The sequence below is a fragment of the Aplidium turbinatum genome, chromosome 14 (genome assembly GCF_918807975.1).
Source record: "Aplidium turbinatum chromosome 14, kaAplTurb1.1, whole genome shotgun sequence".
NCBI classification, from domain to species: domain Eukaryota; kingdom Metazoa; phylum Chordata; class Ascidiacea; order Aplousobranchia; family Polyclinidae; genus Aplidium; species Aplidium turbinatum.
In genome coordinates, this window is record NC_137485.1 from 15,751,896 (window position 1) to 15,763,968 (window position 12,073).

Below are 12,073 nucleotides of genomic sequence, written 5' to 3' on the forward strand. Positions count from 1 at the left end.
ATATTTGTGTGTGCGGACGTTCTCGGTTATAACTTAAACAAGAACCGCTTGAGATCGAAACTGAGCGACTCTCGTATAAGGCCTACATGATGTTTTATGTTTGTCTACCTCGAACCAAATTTGACCTGGGTATTAAAATCAAGACGTCAGTTTCATCTTCCACATTAATACAGATGTGTTTTACAAAAGTTCAGGATGTTTCAGTTTATAATGGAAAAGCTGATAACTTTTAATAACCAAACTTAACCCACCCCTTGATATATAACTTATATAGCAACTACTAAAACCTGCGTATTGCTTTGTTGAAATGAGAATTTATAAAATAAAATGTTATAAAACGATATTAAATAACACAGCATTACTATATAATGCATCATTTTTCGAGCGAAACAAGATTATCAGAGAAACAAGGTTGTTGACCGGCGAACACTTCCCCATTAGCAAGTTTGGCCTTCCTGGGAAAAAGTATGAACACCCCTGGCCTAGATTATAATGGTGAAATATTTTATCCGAAATGTGATCTAGCCAGAGGTTATCCATTCTTGCACTATTTGAAGTGATTTGTTTTTACTTTAACAAATACAGCGTAATAAGCTACTTTTATTTTCAAATGAAACTGAAGCACGACTTTGTTAAAAACAACTTGAGGAAGTCTATTGATGTGGCCAGTGGCGGGTTTAGAAACAAGTTTGGGGGACACCAAAGTTTCGACGAAACAAAAACTTCTATGAAAGACTAGACGATGTAAAAATTGAGATTCAAAAAAGGAAGGGGTTCAATATAATTTATTTTAAGAAGCTTCAAATGGACTATGTCACTATAGTAATCAGGAGGAAGTAGTCTTTACAGATCAAACGGAGTGAGACGTAGCACTCATGATATGAAGGTGGTCCCATAAGTGATGAGAAAATAAGGTTCTTATTACACTAATCCGTTGCAACTAACGACAATGGGGTGGTCAGTTTTTTCGTCTCTGCCGCTTTTCTTTCAGCAACTACTACACCCAATTTATGACACTCTGGGTAAAGGTGTGCGATGTTTGTCAACAACCAACGGTGAAAACGGGTATCGAACTTGATTCGCTTAATTGGCAAGATAGCGCCCTCTCCGCTGTTTATGTTTTAATGCAAATTTGTTACAAGGGCTTCCATTATTCTGTTTCCTACTTTTTATAATGGCATTGCAATGCAATGAGCACAAACGCTTGTCTGTGCTTTTCTTGAAGGAAGAAAAATTAAAAAGCTGGTTGTAGAGGGAAAATTAAAAAGCTGGTTGAGGTGTCCTCCCGATTTTGCAGATAACAATACTTTTTTAACCTTTTTTTTTGTAGCCCAAAATTCAAATTAAATGACTGTCGTAGCCCATTTTTAATCTGCCTTTGCTCCTAATACCACAATTCCCGTGAAGTCAAAGTCTTTACATCATTTATTACAAGAAATGACATGCTGATTGACCTCTTGGTTTCTTGCGACCAAGTGTTGTTCGATTATGAGCAGTAGTAGGCCTATGATCAGGGCTATGTTAACCGCCCCTCTTTGCCCCTAGCTGGGAGGACGACGGCTGTTTAGGAGGTCACTCATTTTAGTCTGTTTAATGTTTTTGACTGTTTAAAAAATAAAAAGCTGCTGCAAAAGCTCGATAATCAATAGCTTAAATCATACAAGGCCGTATTTATTGCTCTCAACCCCCCGACTGAGGCCCACCTCCGCCTAGGGGCCCACACACATTTAGTTCATGCAGCGTTTTTGGACTTGTACTTTTAAACATTTAATGTGCAGTTTTTATTCCAATTTTGCAAAAAAAAATTTGCTCGCTTTGCTCGCTCGATCAGATTTTATTCACTTTGCTAGCAAATTTTGGGTATGCATAGTTTCAGAAAGTAATTTAAGGGAGTAAAAAGTTTTTTGTATCTCACAAAATTAACAAAATAAATATACTGTATGGGCCTAATATTCCAAAGTAAACACTACTCATTCAAGTAGCCTAGTTAATTAACAATTAAATGGATAAATTTCAGTGGTGATGAAAATAGATTAGAAAGTGAAATGTAGCATACCGTAAAAACACGCCAGGTGAAGGAAGATAAGGACACCTCAGATAGATTTCCAAAGTGTTAACCTGCCGAAAGGCTGCCATGTTGGGCTATAAAAATATTCGAGAAATAAATTATTGTAATTTTTTTGTGGTCGTAAAATAATGAAGTCTTTTTTTAAATGATACGCTAATTTAATTTTAAACTAAACCTTTAACACAAATTCTGTAGCTAACTGCTCTAGGCTGCTGCTGAGTCGGAGTCTGCCTCGCTTTCTGACCTAGTCTTGTTCGGAAACAATCCCTGTTCCATATCTAGAAAGCTAAAACCTCAATTGCTAAGGTAACAGGGATCAGTAGTCAGTAGATGTAACCGAAAATATATTTCGCACTTGTTAGTGCATCGTCAGTTCTGATAAAGATAATTATCAAGTTCCATTATAATTTGATAAATTTGGTTAAAAAATTTGATAAAAAAAACAAAACATTATTGCGCCAAAAAATGCCTAAAAAAGGATCAAAACAAGATTATATTGGTAATATTTTTCGGGAGGAAATCGCCCAACACCTATGTGCTTTGCATTTTCGGACATTACGTTTTGAATTGTCCATATGGCATATAAACTTCGTTTTGTTAAAACTCTGGTCTTATCCCAACTTTTTTTTCTAAAAAATATTAGAGTGCCTAAAGTTGTTTACGGTTTGCTGAAATTATAAATATGACTTTTTTTTCTGCATTGAGATGTTGCTCACACGGCCATGCCTATGATAGTCTATTTACCTTCATAGAACATTTGCTTCTTTGCAAAGTTCAAATTTATCTTTTTTTCAAAAACAGCTTGTTTGCTATGTTGGACTTCTCGAGTTTTCTTTTCTCAACTCAGCACAAAAATTTATTTTATTTTATTTTTCTTTTGGTGTTGTCAAGCGCCCATTTTATGACGCAGGCTTTATTTTGAATTTGTTCACGTCGTGAGGCTCGCCTTGACGTGTTTCCATATTTAATGCTGTAATGCTGATGATCAGAAATAGAATCCTGTTGAGCTGTAGTGAAAGAAAATTCTAGAAATCAACAACTTTGTGCAATCAATTCTTGTTCCATACTTTTGCGTGCAAATCTAAAATTTTTCCGAGTTTTTCTAAACATGAAGAATATTTTTTGATTGGCGTCTGAATTTCCATTTGTACAAATTCTCGTGGTCTATTCTGAAAAGCTTTCTGGTCATTGAAAATGGGATACGTATGTTCGAATTGTTCCTTTCAAGTTAGTAGATATGTATATTATATCCCAGTGTGTGTACACTAGGGTGGGTCGATTTTTACATGAAATTGTTGGATTGTCGCATAAATCGGTATTTAGGTGAGGCTTGCCATACTAAATAAAGTGTTAAAATTTCAATGTGATGGTGTGCTCCTAACCACTTACCCCAGGTGGTATGGAAAAATACAATTTTCTACTTCACAAAAAATTATGTTCAATAGGTATAAGGCTACAGTGAAAACGAAACACAATTGAAATGTAATGAGAGCCACACCAGGATGTTAAACTAAACAACACAGTCTTTCTTTGATTCAAATATAGGCCGATGCTTCCTTGCATCTAAGATAGAATAAATCATAAATTTCTTTTCTCCTTTCCGACAGTTTTGAGGCTGACCTCAGCGACTACACGAATCATTCTTTCAACGGCTTGAGTCTGTGGAGTGTATGACGACTTTACTGGGACTGACTTTATTGCATCCCAAAGTTCATCCTCACTATTAGTGCTTAAGTTAGATGATAATAATGGTGGTTCAGTGACGTCAATCTGTGTCCAGTCGATCATATCAATATAATCCTTTGTATTAAGATTAAGTTGATCAGCAGGGCGATGGCATCTTCATATTATTGTAGATGAAAGCTTTCGTGCTTTCAGATTTCGCTTAACAGCTACTTCACAAATGGCAGGTCTATTGTCATGAAACATGGCATATAGCAAGTTTTCGGGGTGAGCTGCATAACAATTTTGCTTGCTCAATTTGTCGATGACAGACTGCACTTCTACTGGCTCAATTCCATGACTGAGTTGTATCATAAGGAAAAGTAGCCTACTGCTGGAGCATCGCTGATATCTGTGGCCATCTTCGGAATGGCCCGTTTCGGTGAGTCCGATTCGGTGAGTCCGATTCGGTTAGTCCGATTCGGTGAGTCCGATCCCTTAACGGGGGATTTTTTCAATTTTTTTTTTAAATTATCGGGTACCATAGCCTAATTATCATTGCCGTTTTAGGGTTAGGGGTTAAGGGTTTGGGTTAGGGGTTAGAAGTTAGTAACTCACCGAATCAGACTCACCGAATCGGACTCACCGAATAGTAGCAGACCCAATAATCTTAGTGCAAACCATACAGGCCCATATACAGTTGCAATCAGGGCCGGATTAAGGCGGGGGCTGATGGGGCTGCAGCCCCAGGCCCACCGATAACAACTTACTAAGAGCAACTGACACGCTTATTATCAGGATCGAAAGAATAAAGGACAAAATCATAGAACTAATTCTAACTGTGTAAACCAGTGGTTCTTAACCAGGGGCACGCCTCCCAAGGAGCGCATCAGCTAATTTCCAAGGGTGCGCGAATCACAATGGAATAACAATCACAGACTAGAGAAACAGCCAAGGGGTTTATCTTGTCAATGGAAAAGATTGAAACCATTATTTTAAGTGAGTTATGATCGTGCATAATGAACGGTTTCATAAAACTAGTCGGGCGCTGCAGGATAGCAAAATTACTTTGAATAAGACAACAAATTTGCTTCAGGGCCTACATGACTTTGTTCAAACATTAAGATCCCAATTTCAAGAATTCGAAAAAAAGGGTAGAGTATTTAGTAGCTGTCATCATTATATTGAAGAAATTTGAAGAAAGAAGAGAAGAAAAGTAGGCTATGCTTGGATAGCGAATGTAGATCGGAAGACACATCACCTGATCCATCGAGCAGATTCAAAGTATACTCATATTTGCCAATCATTGACCAAATTATTTTGTGTATGAAATCCCGAATTGCAGCATATGATCGTCTTCAAATAAGATTGTCGTTTCTGGCGGAATTAAACGCTAGGCTATGTCTAACTATAAAATTGAAGAGAGTGTTAAACCATTGCTTCACTATTATCCAGATAATCTAGAACAGGGGTGGAAAACCTGCGGCCCGCGGGCCGAATACGGCCGGCGTGACTGTTCCATGTGGCCGCGTCACAATTTCTTTACTCAAAATATATTGAAACAACAGCTCAAAAAAGAGTAGGCTCTGCATTCTCGGTATATTGCCAATGGCCTTCTATGACTAGTTAATCCATCATAGAAGATTAAGAGTTGCAGTTAAGAGTTGAGTTACAATTAAGAGTTGCAACATCTTCCGTGTCAGCAGACATCACACGACTCACCAAAAATAAAAACTTTCAGCCATCCCACTAGCTGTGAAAGTGAAATAATCATTGTCTACCAACTGTCTTCTAACTGTCGAACTGTCTTCGCTGCATTTCTTATCTGTAAATAGAATTTCGAAATCTTTAGTGGCCCGCCTGTGTTATTTCTCATTTTATGTGGCCCGCAATACTAAAAAGGTTCCCCACCCCTGATCTAGAAGAATCACTGCCTGAAGAGATAATTCATTTTTCTGCACTGCTAAAACACCATTTTAACAGCGAATGCAGCAAAGAAACCTAAATGTTTAGATTCATCAATGAAAATGAGTTTATGTATGCATTTCCTAACGTATCTGTTGTACAGTAGCCTACTAAGAATGTATCTTTGTTTGATGATATCTAATTGTTCAGGCGATTGCTCGTTTTCAGTGCTTAAAAGAATAAAGAATTATCTGAGTTCATCCATGGGCCAGAAGAAATTGCATTCCTTAGCTTTACTCTGCATTGAAAACGAAATTTTGGATAAAATAGACACCGATGATGTTATTAACAGCTTTGCTTTGTCTAAATCCAGAAAACATGTCATTTGAATGTGTTTAATAAGTAAATAGACCTACTTTACCTCGGGTATAATAATTTTTGTTATTTCATTTTAATTGTGATTGGTACAATGAGGGGAATGAAATATAGGCCTCATATTACCATATAGCCCCAGGTCCATCAAAAGCTTAATCCGGCCCTGGTTGCAATGAATCGTGTCAATGTCTTAACAGCTTCTGATGGATGGGTTTGACTAACATAATAGCGGCACATTCGATTTGCTCCTGTGAATGATTAGGCTATATTTCCCAGGATCTCTGTGTAAGAGTGCTTCAAAGCATTCCCCAGTACTGATTGCGTGGCAGATTTCCAAAAGGTACATTTGGTCTGTGCTTAGATCTTTGAATTGTCCAATTTTGGCAAACGAGGAGTTTCAATTTTATCAAACAATGCGATCTCCAAGGCTATAAGGTTTGACCACAAAATATCGCCAATTTGACCAATGAATGTTTCTGGACCAGATGTCTTTCCAAATAATCCAAATAGATGCTGCAATGGTAACTCATTGATGGGCAGCATAGGCCAACATATATTCCACTGAATTACATAATGAATATGATCTTCTATTCTAGCAATTACTCCATTACGATTCCCAGTGTTCACTGCTGTCCCGTCACACCCTGTTGTTCGAATTCCATCCATGTTCACATTCTCGTCGATCATACATTTTAAAGTGTCAACTGAACGACCACTTGGTGTTGTGACATGAGAGATGTAGATGTCACCAGGTTGTGTAAGAAAAACGTAATGGTATTCTTTTATTTTTCTCCTGTGGTGGTAGTCATCAAAGACATATGATTCATCCTTTCTCCCATCGAAATAAAGCGATATAAAACTATTGACGACATGTTGGGTTGGTTTCAATCCAGTACGTCTCTTGACTCGGCTATGTCTCACTTTCCGTGAGTCCAATAATGATGTCTGTGGAGAAGTCTTTTCCTAACACATCCTGCAAAGTAGCAGTGACAATAACAGCAACTGTTTCGTCAGAAACCATCTTTTAATGGGCTTCCATTGCAACACAAGGGATTGAGATGGTATTGTAGGCACTACTTGTTGAGACACTCTCCATGAAACTCGAATCATTATCGGATAAATAAGATAAAGAGTCAGTTTCACAAATTTTTTTTGTGGCGTGCTAAACCGCACAACTATTAGAAGTTCGCTCACTGCGCAGGATTGCCGGATTGGGCGAAAAAATGAGATAAAATGACAATAATTTCTGCAATTTTTTACCCAATCTGACAACCCTGTTATAGAAACAGAAGGTCATTGGGGTAATGGGTTGCTGTGCACCAAACGATTTTAAACTTTGAGGAAATGTTTAGAAGGTAAAGTGGCACCTATGTTCAAATTTATATGATAAATGGAGAAATCGACCCACCCTAGTGTACACTACACAAACTTTAGAACCTTGATTGGGATGGGACAAGGAGAACATGATTTGTCTGCAATGGGAAGACTAAAGAATATCAATCAATGGTATTTAAAGAAAACAAAGTTTCCTACAATATCGCGCTTTGATTTCCTCAGTTCTAGTTACTTCATTTTCTTTACGGGGCCTAATCATGGGGTTTATTAATAAAAATGATAAAATAAAACCAGATAATTTTTAGATTATCAAGCCTTAAGTTTTCTTTTTGACAAAACTCAACGAGAGATAAACATCGCTTAAGTATTTTTGCGCCGAAAGTCACACCTTCTTTATTTCAAGTCACTTAATCTGATTAAAATATATTTTAGTATTAGCATAAGTAATCTGACGGAACAAGAAGCTTTGCTTCAACCATTCTCTTACATTCCAAGCATGCTGATGTCTGAATTATTACATTCACTTTCTAGTATTTTTCATGGGTTAATTTCCGGATGCCTTGCCCGCTGATATAATTTCTTTCATTTCGAAATTTAAACGAACCAGTCTTTTTCTTAGCTTGTTTTTTCAGCAAGTTTATTTTTTTAACTTTCTGGTAAATTTATTTTTGTAAACCTTACAAAATCTGTGCTTTAATTCTGTAACCAACAAATTTTATTGGAAAGTATAATACTTGTGATGTAACCGCCGCTAGGTGGCGCATAAAAAGCATTTGAAGGCAATGCAAAAAAGGCTGCTTTCGGAAAAAGGTACTGGCCCAAAAAAGTAACGGTTTACCATTGTGAAAAAAATTTTTTTTTAATAAATAGTCTACGTCTTGGCGAAGCTTGAGTTTCAAACAAAAGATCTCAAGTCAAGTAGGGAGGTTTGAAATTACGCTGAATTAGCTGAAGGAAGAATATTATCGAGCAAAGTTGTAAGACGTATTTCAAAACCTGCAGCTCAAAACATTTGCAGCTACAAACATTTTTTCATGGTTTGTTTTTATGATTACAAAAAGAATTATCACAAATTTTTAAACATTGCAGAAATGTTGAGAATATTTTTTTATTTTAACAAAAGGTACTCTGAATATCTGTTTACACTGTACGAATATAAAATTTCCCGTCAAATATTTGCGCGCACAAACCAGAGAATTTTTTTTAATATGTTCTACCACGTTATTACCAGCAGAAACACTGAAACCTATTTACATTAATACAGAAACATTGCTGTAGAAGAAATTCCCCTTTATCCCACAAAATCTATTGGTTTTGTCTGAAATAGGGTAGGTCTAGTGCTTGCAGAACCGTTTTTGAAATTACATCACTTTTTTTGAGAGGAAAAGAACACAGTAAAAACAATTCCGTAAAAAAAATTATACAAAACATAACAGCTCGTTAATTTTTAATAGTAGCACTTTTAAAATCAGGGGCCTGTTTCTGAGAAGCAGATTTTTCGTTTAACTTGTTAAATAAAAAATTGGAACGAATCTCAGACGAGATTCCCATCTGATGAACAAGTGCAAACCTGGCCACGAGTACGAGACAACAAACGAGGTTTTGTGGTCGATTATGGTTTAGGTCTAAGGAAAGCAGAGCGCTGAAGATTATATTGCAATTGCCTAGCTATCTAACCCGTTTTTAGCTTCCGAACATTCAGGGTGACAATTGATTAGTGGACCGTGTGGTCGTTTCATTGTCTCCCTATCAACAGCAATACATTAAACATTGCGTGTATTATTGTTTTATGTCACTTCCGTTTTTATTTTTTGATATATAAACAACTGATTGATTGATTAAAATCTGCTTTATAGGCGTGATTACGAGGTCATTTCATATGGGCCACTGATCACTATTCTTAGCTGGTTTGACACCTGTCGAAAGCATGCGGCTATGTTTTTGACAAGAAACCAATTACAAACCTAACCGTAGACAAAAAATTTTCTTCCTTGACTTTGTGCCCTCCTCATCTCAATCTTCAAGAACTGGATATAAACCTGAAAAAAAATTAAGAAAATTATTTTACAAAAATTATATTTACGGTACATCAGAAGATAATTTTTCATGCGTAGGCCCAATGTTTTTTTTTAAGGTGTTTTGGGGGACCGAAACGGGCCCCCGAATTTCTCCAGCGGTTTCCCAAAACTTGGACTTGCAACTACAGTAGAAAGTGGAGGTACAGCTAAATAACAGCTGAATCAAAGAGTTACTCACAAAAGAAGTGCACCTTCGATAGTCGTCAATGTTTATTTCTGATTTATGGCGCATAATGATCAATTTTTACGTGTGGAAACATCAACAAGCAGAAGCCAACAAGCACACTTTGTTTGATTGTGCAGCAAACTTGTTTGGCGGCCGTGTTGGGCAGGCTGTTTGGTCGCTGTCACAATCATTTAAGCTGTGCCTTGTCGAATAATTCATTTTATGTTGCGTTGATTGTATGTAGTTATGGCTATTTTTTGGTGTTTAGATGAAACACTTGCGGTCTCTTAAAACTACTTAGCGGTTACCCAAACCAAACCTTAAAAAAAACCTTCGTATAAGCCTACCTTCCACTTCTGAGTTTCGTTACCAAATTTTATCGTGTTGAGCGCTTAGCGCGAAAGCATATCAAGGCTTGATGTAACCTGCCCTATCGCAGTCACTATCGTTGATATGGATGGGCCGGTGAATACTTTTGGCTCAGGTCCCTGGATCATTGTAAGTAGCCAAAAACTCGTCAAAAAACCGGAGATATTTTCATAAACTCTCTCGTTTTTATACTTACAAAACAAACGCCTAACTTTTCCTCGGACAAACTTTTCAGAGGTCTTGGTTTTTTTTAGAGAAGATTCGGAATTACGCTTGGTATCCGGCCAGATCTGTTTTCTCAGCGTCCTCATCGTAACTACTACAATCCATCATCGACACCACATCAGTTCTTTTTTACATTGATTCGACATCTGTAGACGTTGAATCGATGGAAAAAAATAACTGATTTGCTAACTATTTGAACTATTGTAGAGCGTAGGCTACAATTGTTTTGATGAGTTTCAGATTTGAAAAGATTCTCTCAGCGCTTGCTACGGATAGAGCAAGCGTCAGTGGAATATACAAATCTATAAAGCATTTGGCACATTGTCTGAAGTTTTTGATTGCACCAGAAAGAGTAGCACATGTTCAGGTGTCATGGATTTTGGAATTTTTTAGTTTTGGGAATTTTGTAGTTATTGCTGTTATAGTTCACAGCTCAACTCATTGTATGTATCTGCTTGATTGCACCATAGTTTTAATCTCACGCTCTTGCGACGGCTTTGCAAAGAGATGAGCTCATTAAACTTGCAGTTTTGATGCATTGGAGCGACTTTCTCGTTTATTATCTTGTAAATTATAAGCTTGCAGTTCGCACCACAATATTCGAAACACAAAGACGTCTTCATTAAATAAATAACTTGAAAATTTTTTTTTAAAACTGCAAGAAAAAGAAAGGTTTGCGCCACTTGAAGGCTGCGCCCTAGGCGACTGCTTAGTTTGCCGGCTTTGAATCCGTCTCCTCGGTTTAAAACTAACCGATTCCGGCTTTAGTGTTGCCCGATTTTTTAAGGTTTCCAAATTTTCTGAATATTTGTCCTTTTTCATTTAAAGAAAAATTAATTTCACTTACGTTGTGATTGAAATTAAAAAAGGCGACTTTTACAAACACTGACAAGAACAAACAATTTTATTTTTTGTAAAGTTTTAGAGGGCAATGCGGAGAACAAGAAACAAAATTTTGAAAAAAGATGTTGCAAACAAATATTTCATTGCTCAGCGTTTTGTATCAAGCCGGAGTCAGCCTTTTTCTAACGACACCTACTCTGGATACGCCAAAATCCTTCCGACTCCTCAAGTCCACAGCTCTGTTTACGCTATTTAAATTTTTGCGGTTGCTTGGCATTTTTAATTTTAGCAAGGTGAGTTTAATAGGTATTGTCTATGGTCAAAAGACAAATGCTTATTTGCGGAAACTTCAATCTATTTTTGTTTGACAGACGATGCAATGTAAATATTTCATATGAGTAGCCTACTTCAAGTGTTACATGTACTCATAAGGCAGTAGCTTCTGCAGATCTAGTAATAGTGACGTTATACTTCACATAGCAGAAGTCAAAACCGCAGCACATTATTAGGGATAGATTGGATTATCCCATTGATAATTTAGGAAATTTCCAGGAAAGTCGCTTGACTCTTTTAGTCGATCAACCGTTCCTTGTCCTGTAAAAGTAGCAAACACCTCTTTAATAATAATAATAATGTTAACAATGGGTATTTTTAAGGAACGTTAAGGTTAAAGAAGTTAAAAGGGTTATGAAATCTGGCCTTCCAGTAGGTTACAAAAAAAATTTTTTTTTGGACACTCCTGATCTGCAGTAATGTCTGTGGAGATCTCTTACAAGATCGCGATATATTGCGCTCAGGGATTGATTGCGCTTCATGCAAGTCGTTATTTATTACTAAAAATTCGTCGCAAGTTTTACGCCTTAAAAACTCAGTTTTATTAATGTCCATTTCTTTTAAAAGAACAACTGATGCAAGGTGTTGTAACCCGAAAAACAATGCACACGCAATGTTAAGTGTTCAACTCCTTTTCAAGTTCTCACTTTTATATCCTAAATTGAATTATCGTGATGTCGTACGTGCATCAGAGGGTGTGGCCACCTGCGTTCC

The 12,073-nt window shown here is 36.9% G+C and overlaps 1 pseudogene; it reads left to right on the top strand.

Moving 5' to 3' along the window:
* Nucleotides 1-4,159: 4,159 nt before the first annotated feature.
* LOC145782940 (uncharacterized) lies at nucleotides 4,160-5,801 on the top strand (annotated as a pseudogene).
* Nucleotides 5,802-12,073: the final 6,272 nt, after the last annotated feature.